We start from the raw sequence: 11,949 nt of genomic DNA on the forward strand, positions 1-11,949 counted from the left end.
GAGGAGGAGGAGGAGGAGGAGGAGGAGGAGAAAACGGTGCAGAATAAGAGGATGGGGACAATGTGACACAAAGTCAACAAGGTTCCTTTCAGAAGGACTGAGGCAGGAACCTGCAATTAGGAGGGGAAAGTCATTGCTAAGTGGGTGGTCACCATCAGAGTTAGCAGAAGCCTTGGGATCCAGAAGGAAGAGAAGATGTGTGCAGAGTGATGTGTGTTTCTAAGGACACATTTGCCTTTACCTTGCTCAGCACTCCCAAGGCCTCCCCATTTCAGAGCTGTTTAGTGAATTTAGTTCCTGTAGAGCAAGCAGTGAAACCTAGAGGGCGTAGGATGTAACTCAGTGGTGGAATGTTACCTGGCACATGTGAGGCCCTGTGTTCCACCCCCAGAACCAAGAGGGAAAAAAGAAAAAGGGAAAAAAAATAAAAGAAAGAATAAAATGAAACCTGGAAATCACCAAAAGCCAGAGGAATGGAAGGGTTTGGAAGGAGAATTTGCCACTGCTCTGAAAGTCTGCCTCATGCCTCTTTAGTAGTTCTTTATAGTTACAGGAGCACTTCAAACACGCTCATGTTAATGCGTAAATCCTGAATATGTGAAAAAACTCAATGCCAAAATAGTTTTGCAAAGCTCAGATGAATGAGAATTAAAGTCTCCAAAATAAGGTCACTGACATCTCAGGGCCTATGAACAAATGCATGATAATAACAGTAACAAGAAGAGCAGGGGAACAATGCCTACCATAATGAGGGGAGCTGTGGGGTTTACTATGAGTCCACACAGAATAACAAAAGAGAAGGCTGTAAAAACCCAGGGTGTATACAAAGTGAGCCTACCCAGCAGGATTTTTATTGTCTTTCTAGAATTGTGTAGACTGGATGTTCTATTCAAGAAGAGAAGTAGGTACAGGGTAGGCCCATGCTAGACTCTCTATCATAGACTCTTGACTAGGAGAAATTATGGACCACCACTGATAATTTTTCTGTAACATTCAGGTGAACTAGATGTGGGATGTCCAAACCAAAAAGCTTAATTTTTTTTTATAAAGATATCCCATAAGGGGTAAAAGCTCAGATACCCAAGGGGACTCATTTTATTGTAGACAAGTTAGAGTATTAAGATACTCTTTCTATTATTTCAAATCCTTCCCAATTTAGATTGAAGCCACATGGGTGATAGTAATTCAAGAAAAGCAGTTGTGACCCATCTTTGAAATAATCTTCCTACTATGAAGAGGAGAAAAATACCATCAATGTTTTCTACAAAGTTTTGTTTTTACTGCTCATGTTCTTACATTTCTAGTTGCTTTAGTTAGCTTTTTATCACTGTGACTAAAATAGCCAGAACAACTTAGAGAAGGAAACATTTATTTGGGGTTCACAGTTTCAGAGATCTCAGTCATAGACAGCCAACTCCAGTGCTCTGGAGCCAAGGTGAGACAACACATCATGAGGGAAAGGGCATAGTGGAGGAGAGCTGCTCAGTTCATGGTGAAACTAAAAAGTGAGATAGAGACGAAGGGAGGGAGGGAGAATAGGAGATGAGAGGAGAAGAGAGGGAAAGGGTCATAGGAAATATGCATCCTTCCAGAGTATGCCCCCAGTTATTCATGTCCTCCAGTCACACCCTATATGTCTACAGTTACCACCCAGTCAATCCATTCAACTAGGATGGACTAATTAGGTTATAGTGCTCATAATGCAGTCATTACATCTCTGTGCTTCCTGTATTAACAGGAGTTTTCTGGGGATACCTCATATCCAGACATAACATTCTGCCTCTGGCCCCCCAAAAGCTCATGTCCGTCTCACAATGTGAAGTGCATTTAGTTCAGCTCCAAGAATCCCATAGTCTTAATAGTCTTAGCATAGAGCAAAAGTCTAGTTCAAATCCAAAAATCTCCTCTGAGCCTCAAAGCAAGCTCTTGATTGTGAGTCCCTGTAAAGAATAAAAACAACTTACATATATCCAAAATATAGTGCACAGAGTAAAAATTCCCATTCCAAAAGGGAGGAATGGGGGCTTAGGAAGAAAGGATTGGGGTCAAAGCAATACTTCAACTAGACAAACAGATTTTATAACTCTGCATGCAAGTCTGTGTACAACATCTTGGACACATGTCTGTATAATGTCCTCTTCAGAGGGATTGAGCTGCTTTGTCTTGCTGGTTGCTGGGCACATGGACTGTCTTTCAGCCTGGCTCTCTTCAGAGCTGAAAGCTTTTTCTTGGCAGGCAGTCCATGTTCCTGGCATCTCTTAATTCCTAGGGTCTCTATTCCAACTTTGACTTTACCTTTACAGTTTCACACATTTTTACCCTTTCAGGATACCAACCCTGTTACATTTTGCCTGGTCTCCCAGGCCTTCTTTTGAAATTTTGGTGGAAGCCTCATTGATCCCCTAACTTCTGTATCCTGCATTTCTGAAGAACCAGTGCCACATGGATAATGGCAAGGTCTGACATCAGCTTGCACAGTACCTAGGGCCCCTGGTACCACAGCTGGAGCTGTCTGAATGCCAACATGGCTCAACATGGTGAAACAATTTCTCTTTGCTAGAAGGGCACCCCCATGATGTCTTCCTGGAAGAATTTTTCCTTCTATATCTTTAAGCTGGAAATGTGTATGGTCTTGAAGATTCTTCAGATGCTCTGAAACCATCTTTCCTATCATCCCTGTGCAACATACTTAGCATTCCTTTAGGGGCTAGAATCTCTTCATTAGGCACACCTTTCTTGCCCCCAGCTTTGTACGCACTTTCCTCACTAAACTGCAAGTTTTAAAAATTCTTTAGCTCTGATATCTGCTCCTGACTCTCGCGGTAAACCTGGCTGAAAGATGCCAGCAATATCCTGGCCACTGACTGAATGCTGTACTACCTTGAAACTTCTTCCACTAGATTAATTAGTCCATCACTTTTAAATTCAGCTTTACACAAAATCTCAAGACTTGGCAAAATGTAGCCAATTTCTTTGCTCTAACATAATAAGAATGGCCTCTAGTCTCTTTCTCAGTAGAATCATCATTTGCCTTTGAAACCTCATGAACACAGTCTGCATTCCTATTGTCATTCTGACCTTCTAAGCTGCCACCAATTTCACCCACTGAGTCCCACTTACAACATTCTAAGGCTTTTCCAGCTTGCATCTCTAAACTTTTCAAAATCCTCCTGCCAACCACCTCCAGAGACTTCTGAACCACATGGTTAGATTAGTTACAGAAAGGAATCTACTTTTTGGTACCAATTGCTGTTTTAGTTAGTGTTTCATCACTATGACCAAAATACACAAAAAGAACAATTTAAGAGGAGGAGACATTTATTTGAGGCTCAAGTTTTGGAGATCTCAGCCCATACATAACCAACTCCATTACTTTGGCAGCACATCACTGGGGAAGGGCCCAGTGGAGAAAAGCTGCTGAGCTCATGGTGAAGTCTGGAAACAAGAGGCAGGAAAGGGCCTGCAGGGAAGATATATACTCTTCCAGAGCACACTCCTAGTGACCTACCCCCCTCTAGCTATGGCCCATCTGCCCAAAGTTAACACCCAATTATTCAAACTAGCATGGGCTGTTTAGATTACAGCTCTCATAATGCAATCATTTTTACCTCTGAATATTCCTGCATTAACAGGAATTTTGGAGAAATCGCTTATAACCAACCATACCATGACACTAGTTAAGTGTGGATCTCATTGTCTTATTCAGTTCATTTTGCTCATTTTCTCTCTCTACTAGTTTCTTAAGAGAAGGGTATTTTTTGTTCTAATTTTTCTATCCTTTATTGCTATCTTCCTAGGGGTTAGAAGTAGCATCTGATGCATAATATTCAATAAATATGCATTGAAATAATGAATTAGACTTTTAAAACATCAGCTGATGACTCCCCTGCTACCTCCTGTCTTACTGTATCCAACCTATCCTACCTACTCTACCCAACTTTATCTCTGAAGATAGAATAGTCTTTGTTAAACATGAATCTTGAAGACAGCACTATTTTTCAACTTTTCAAAGGATGAACAGTGTTTAGAGTAAAGTCCTTATTCCTGAATGAGCTATTCAAAGTCCTTACTCCTGAGTGAGCTATAATCTGGCTCCTGCTTATGCCTCCAAACTCAACTGCCACAGCCCTGTACCTTCGTATCAGGATTGCTCTTATCCTCACTGATGCCTTCTCTCTGGCCAGCATAATCCTCCTTAACATCCCTCTACCCTTGACAAACTCTCATTGGACTTACAAGATTCAGAAAAAAATGTCTCTTCTGGGAAATCTGCTCAGACTTACTCATAATCTGTGTTATTTATTTCATTACACGATACTATATAAATGCTTCTATTAACATGTCTGTGTATTGGGATGATGGATTTGTATGTTTGGATTCTGTATGATTGTGTTTCCTTTGATTACCTTTAGGTTAGTATCTTATCCATGAGGGCTCCTACAACAGAATGCCATAGATGGAGTGACTTAAAAATGATGGTAATTTATTATTATTATTATTATTTATTTTTATAATTCTGTGGACTGGGAAGCCAAAGACCAGAGTGCCAGCACGGTTAGATTCTGGTGAGGGCTTTTTTTCAGGTTACATACTGTTTGTTGACTTTTGTCAGGTTACATACTATTTGTATCCTTAAATAGCTCACATGGTGAAGGGGGGTAGGCAGCTCCCTGAGGCCTCTTTATAAGGGCACTAATCCCATTCATGAGGACTCCCTCTTATATTTGAATCACCTCTTAAATTTCTTACCTCTTACTTCTATCACCTTGGTGATTAGGTTTCAACCCATGAACTCTGGGGGGATACAAACATTTAGATCCTAACATTTAGATATTGTGGCTTAATAACTTTGTGTTCCAAATGTGAGTGTGTTTGCTGCAAAATTGGTGCTTGATAGATATTTGATGATAGGAAAGTCAAAAAGGGACTGCACAACTAGTGGCACTTAAAATATTTTAATTAAATGCTTATTTTGATTTACAAGTCTTGGCTGAATGTTAAAAAACAAATTGATGATGATTGCAAGCTTCATCCATTAACTACTACATGGCACACAATCTACTTTCAAAGCTATTTGCCCTCTTTTTTTTCTTACTATGGTAAAATACATATAAAAATTTATCTTTTTATGGTGAGAATTTTTTAAAAATTTGTTTTAATTAGTAATTCACTGATGTTAAGTACATTCACAGTGCAGTACACTAGTCAACATTTTCCATACCAGATTTTTCTCCATTATTCTAAACAGAAATGCTGTGCCCATTAAATGCTGTTACCCCTTTGGCAACTAACATTCTGTATGATTTTGACTACTCTAAGTATTTCACATAGGTGGAGTTATGTGCTATTTGTTCTTTTGTGTCTTACTTATTTCACTTTGCATAATGTTTTCAATATTCATGCATGTTGTTTCATGTGTCAGAATTTCATTCTTTTTAAAGGTGAAATCACAGTCCATTGCATGTATATGCCACATTTTGTTTACCTATTCATCTGTTGATGGATGTTTGCATTGTCTTTACCTCATTGCCATTGTGTGCTATGAAGACTGTTCAAATACAGATCTGCTTAAGTCTCTGAATTCAGTCCTTTTGGATATGCATACCTGAGAGCAGAATTGCTGGATAGTACGGCAATTCTATGTTTACCTTTTTGTGAAACTATCAAACTCTTTTCCACAGTATCTACAGCATTTTACATTCTTAATTGACAATGCCCAAGCATTTCAATATCTCTACGACCTTGCCAAAAATTCTTATATTTCACTTAATAATAGCCATCCAATGGACGTGAATCAGTAAGTAGCATTTTGATGGCATGGAAATTTAGACGTGGGCTATATTTACATTTTCAACTTTGAGAATGAAATTTGAGAGAAAAATTTCTGCGCTTAAAATGGGAAAAATTAGAAAATCACTGTTATTCATAAAACTGTCCTCAGCTTAGATATAGTTTTGAAAGAAGTAAAGATGTAACATAGGAATAGAAAGTAGGGAGGGGGAGATGGCAATATTCTTATGACCTGCCATTCAGCAATTTCCCTTGAGTAGGGACATGTGGATACATTCTACAGGCACTTCTGAAAACATATTTAATTGACAAATGTATGAAGCAGGATAATTCTAGTAGTAATCTCCAGTGAAATTGGTTCCATATTTTTGCATTAGTTTGAACATTTTTATGATTTCAAGGATTGGGAAAAAGCTTACTGAAAACCACATATATGCAAATACTGTGGATGTGAAAATATGCATTGAATTTGTTGCTTATTTTTATAAAACTTTTTTACAGTATATTAAGGCAAAACCAATGTTATTACAATATTAAAGTTCAGAATTTCAGCAATCTATTAGGGCCCCTAGAGAAACATTAGTTACATCAGGGATCTCCAGCAAGTGAGAGGGCTGCCAATGGAGAAAAAGATTGCTCTCTTGCAGGCTTAACTCAGGAAAGCATTTAATAGGAGGGATTTTATAAAAGTGACTTTACAACACTCTCTGAAAGCAATCAAATGCTCAGAATTGATTGCTATATATTATAGTTATTTGGCCTTAGCCTAAAATGAGTCAACTACAGAATATTCTCATGGGACAAAAAGTAGAAAGATGACCATCCCTTATATCATAGGCTCATATCACATAAGTACCCTCTACAGTTAGAAGGCTTTGTGAATGTTTTACTATGCAGTCATATAACAAAATCTGTACTCTAACCTTGTGGTGGGGATATCATTGAGATTTCTGTCTCCATGTTTGCAAAGCAGACCTAGAGATGGTGAGTGTTCTCACATAGTAAGTCACCGGAAGGGCGGTAACACACAGGAGAGGACTTCCATATGGGCTTTGGAAAGAGGCAGACTTAAATTCAAAATCCCAGCTCTAGAATTCTCTAGTTGTTTCCCAGGAAAATCTAAAATTCTTTAGGGTCTTCTATAAAAACTTAGTTTTAAGTTCTATAAAATGGAGCTCATAGCTTCTGAGAATATTTAATAAGGGAACATCACTAATCAATCCTTGCACACTTTTCCACTGATTGTGGAGCAAGCTCAGAATCTTTCTCAAGCTAGCATTCAGGACAGCTATACAAACTGAAGAGAGAAGGCAGGAGTGACTGTTATTCTAGTCCTGGGGCCACACTATCCACTTTCTTGTGTTGGTCATTTTATCATTTGGGAACATTCTGCATGATTTAAAAAAAAATTTAATTGTAGATGAACACAACACCTTTATTTTAATTAATTTATTAACTAATTTTTATTTGGTACTGAGGATCAAACCCAGTGCCTCATACATGCTACAACCACAGCCCTTGCAAGATTATTTTTATTATTAGTGCACAAGAAAGTTCTAGACATTTTGTAGTTGGGTCCATTTGCTTGGAACTCTCTCCTTCTTCCTCCCTTTCACTGCCACTAAATTAATCTATTCTCGCCTGACAGAGTCTGAATTTGCAAAAGGTAGGCAGGAGGATAAATTAAATAGTTAAATGAATGAGAAGACAGGCATGAAAAAAAAAACAGGCCAACTTGTGACTTATTTATTTTCTAATTTTCTGGTTCTATTGGCATTCTTCATTTGAGCAGTTTTGTACAGTGACAGTATTCATTGAAATAGTCAAATCTCTCAGTCTGAAGTTTAGTTGTTATACAAATATTTGTAGAAAGAAAAATAGAGGTACTAATGTGTTCAAGGTCATCCATTGAGACAAATAAGGGTGGCAGATGGCTTGAGTTTGGAACGCTTGATACATCTTAGTTTATAAAAATGAATTTTTGCATATTAACCTGTATATAATTATTTGAAGTAGTCAACTCATTTTTAGACTTTAATCTCATGATCAAAGAATGCACCTAGAAGGAATGTTTTGGGTTTGAAGGTTCATTTTACACTGGAAAGAAAGTATGGGTTCTTATTTGCCTTAATGGTAAACAAAGAAAATGTTATCCCTTCAATCTCTCAGGCTCAAAGGTAGCTGAAAGGATTTCACTGAAGCTGCGAAACAAAACAAAAACAGCTCTCCCATTGGGTTTACCTCCTATTTCTTAGCAACTGGTTTCAAAGTTTCACTTGGAATTCATCCTGACTCAGAATTCTTCCTGATTTAGAATCAGTGTTCAGATTATAAGCAATTTTCTTATTCAAGCTCACATTGTGTTCAGTTACCTTCAACAGCACAATAATGCTTTGTGTTTCAGACTGTCTCTTAGATGCATTTGTTATCAAAACTTGTCCTGGGCTACATTTCAGTGTCTCCCCATACAAAACGCAGGTGGAAAGTGAATATTATATTGTCTCAAAGTCTAGACATAATTAATCATTTCTACTTCTTAATACTTATATGGTGGAGTGTGGAACAGTAGAGGCAGTGTACTAAATTTTAAGTCTCCTGTGAGTGCTTATAGATGTAGACTACCTGGGCTAGTACTGAGGCCAACACTTCATTCATTTAAGAGGCCCAGTGGATTCCTAACAATAGAAGACCCTAAGAAGTCCCTTGCAATTCTGAGACAACCTGTTGGTCTACAGAACCCAGTCCAAGCATTCTTTCTGATTACCATTTGGCTTTTGATCTAGAGAACAGATCACCCCAGGGATAAGTGGGATATTTTAAAAGCCTCATTCTTATTTCTTAAATGTCTTCATGCACTGAAGGAACATTTAAAAATAAAAACAGACATTTGTTTCTCAACAGTCACAGTTCAAAATGGCATGTACAAGTCTTCCTGTGGTCAGTTTGGAAACTCAAAAAGCTTTTCATGTTGCTTTTTAAACAGAAAAGCAATTTGAAAATGAAGGAAAGCATTTAGCACTCCAAAAATCGTGACCCTGAGTGTTGGCCCCTGTGGAGTAGCATCAACCTCATTCCAGTAGGACTGAAGAGGCAGTGTGGGGGCATGGCATGCGTTAAAAGACCCACTTTGCAGATGTGCGATGTGCTTCAATTCTGGTTATCATTGGCATGGATTGTGGGGGCAAATTGGAGAAGACAAATTTATCTTTGGCGTTTCCTGCACTGTGGCTCAGTGGAAAAGAACATGGACTTCTAAATCAGATTTGGATTTTAATTCTAGCTCCACTGTTAATTAGTGGAGAGACCTTGGACAGTTATATACCCCCACTCACATACACCTCAATTTCTTCAACACTAACAAAGGAAAAATGATAATTTGCATTTCTTTTGTTAAATAATATATGGAATATCTAATATAACTAGTACATGAAAGGTAGCATGGTAGAAATAAGTGGTCATTTTTTTTCCCCTGCTCTCTCCCACCCTATCCAGCTACTGAGATCTCCATTCATGGCAGCCTCCCTGGGCCTCACTTAAATGCTCTTTAGGATGGCATTTCCCATTACAATTTACACACATTGTGGCTTAACTGTCCTCAGATCCCAGTCCCATCCAGGCAGGCTAACCCAAACGTTCCACTTTCACATCCTTATGCTCAGTTCATAGATCATACAAATGGTGCTGATGTGTGAGCATCTTACTCATTCCACATACATGTAAGCTTTACTTAGTACCTTCAGAAAATAGCATCTTACCCAGAAGAATGCCGGTAATGGGAAGCAATGGGGCAACCTTAAACAAAACAGGAACTTCCTGTAGGAATATGTATGTTTGTATGTGAGGATATCTTTTAGTATCCATCCCCAGAATTACATACACACCTTGGTCTTGGTGTTGTAATATCAATGCTGATCTAATCGTGGAATTATAAAACTTACCACCAAATGTTTGTGATGCACATTCTAGGGGTTTTCATACCTCTAGACCTTGGCTTACCTTATACCCTTGAAGCTGGTATTCTTAGACCTTACCAGGTTCAGTTCTATGCAGGACCTAGGAGTATTCATGGTTTCTAGCAGGCCCAGTGGTGGGTCTTCTGAGAAGACCTGCCAGCATCTATTTAGTCCAGTAGCTGTTCCTGTTCCAGCCTGATACCAGCTTCCAATGCTTGTCTTTTTCTTTGAACCCCTATCGCCAAGCTCCATCCTACCCCTCACTTTCAGTAAACTGGATGACTATTGGTGTCTCCATGATAAACTCAGAGTCTATCTGAATGGACAGTCCAAATCCTCCATGGCAAACTTGTCATATCCTTCCCAGTTAGTCTAGACCTTCTGCCTTTCTGTCTCTTAGAGTCTGTGATTCCATCCCTAAATGCCACCCCTCTGTTCCACCTCACTGGAACTATGGGTTGGGCAGATGTCAAAAAGGGGCACCTTGTTCTAGCAAAAAAAATGCACATTGAAAATTGAAATGTCTCTAAACTAAATGCTTAAGGAAGATAAGATATTTTTATTAATTTTAGTAAGATCGTTATTTAATAAAAGGCAGGCATAAAATACAAAAGAGGAGACTTCTCTCTATGAAATGTAGAAGACAAAGATAAATACAGCTTATACTGTTAAATAATCATCAGCCTCTGAGGTTGGAGAGGAAAACTTGGAGCTTGGTTGACACATGGTTTCTATAGTGACCATCTCAATAGGCAGCTGTAGAACATGCAAGAGGTTGACTCTAAACCAGGGAAGACATTTTCTTAATGATGGAGAAATCAGAAGACTAAAGTCTGGGATGAATCCAAACCCCAGAAAGAATAAGAATGGATATTAGAGGTAAGGCCTGTCTGTCATTCTACATTAGTTTTTCAGCTGCATTTTGGAAGACAGCAACATAAACTTCCAGAAATGAAGTCTTTAGGCCCTTTTAATTCCAGAGGCACAAAGTATAAATTTTAACCTTGTATTAATAATGTTTTGCATTTTTGTATTTTATAATTCTTTGACACCTCATAGCATTGTAGACCTGGGGAAGGACTAATTGCCCCCTCAGTGTTAACTAACTCCTAGGGAAAGTAAATAAATGTGCCTTCCAGCATACCTCTCCTATGCAAACCAGCCAATCCTGAATCCTTACTTTATGTGCCTCTATTTTTGGAGGGGATGAAGAGTGGGTATTGGGTATTGAACCCAAGTACACTCAATTACAGAGCCATATCCCCAGATATTTTTATTTTTAATTTTGAGACAGGGTCTTGCGAAGTTGCTAAGGGCCTTGCTAACTTGCTGAAGCTGGTTTTGAACTTATAATCCTCCTGCATCAACCTCCCAGCTCCTCAAATATTTTTAAAATTTTTTTGATTAGCAAATCATAATTGCATATATTGATGAGACACGGTATGATATTTCAATATGTGTATGCAATACATACTAGTGAGAGTAATTGATGTTTCCATAATCCTACCATTACTGTGTTTGGGAACTTAAATCTCCAGTTTTTTCTAGTTATTCATTATTTTCTAGTTATTCATAAACATATAATAGGTTATTGTGAGCTATAGCCACCCCACTGTGCTGTAAAATACCAGAACTTATATGTTCTCTCTTTCTTTGCTTTGGTACTTCTTACCCAACCTCCCAAGCCTCCCCACCCTCTGACCATTCCCAGCCACTAACTGTCACTATTACACATTTGGATTGACTTGTTATTAGCATTCACATATGAGGCAGAATATGTAGTCATTGTCTTTCTGTGTCTGAGTTATAACTTCAGATAATGCCCTCTAGTTCCAAACATTTTGAGGCAAAGTCATTCTTTATTATGACTTTTTTTTGATTGAACAATACTTATGTTGTATTGGGTATTGAACCCAAGGACATTATCCAGTATACGTGTGTGTGTGTGTGTGTGTGTGTGTATCACATTTTCTTTATCCATTCATTTGCTGATGGGCATATAGGTTGATTTCACATCTTAGCTGTAGTGAAGAGCAAGAAATAAACATGGGTGGGCAAGTGTCTCAATAGGTTGACATCATTTCTTTGGATATGTACCTAGAAGTGGTATGTAAATTCTGTCATCCTTCCCAGATGTCTCTATAGCTCCTGAGCACTCTATAAAATCTCATTTTCGACCACATTAAGAGCTCTTGTCTTGAGTACG

Source organism: Marmota marmota, unplaced genomic scaffold, assembly GCF_001458135.2.
Source record: "Marmota marmota marmota unplaced genomic scaffold, marMar, whole genome shotgun sequence".
In the NCBI taxonomy this organism is placed as follows: domain Eukaryota; kingdom Metazoa; phylum Chordata; class Mammalia; order Rodentia; family Sciuridae; genus Marmota; species Marmota marmota.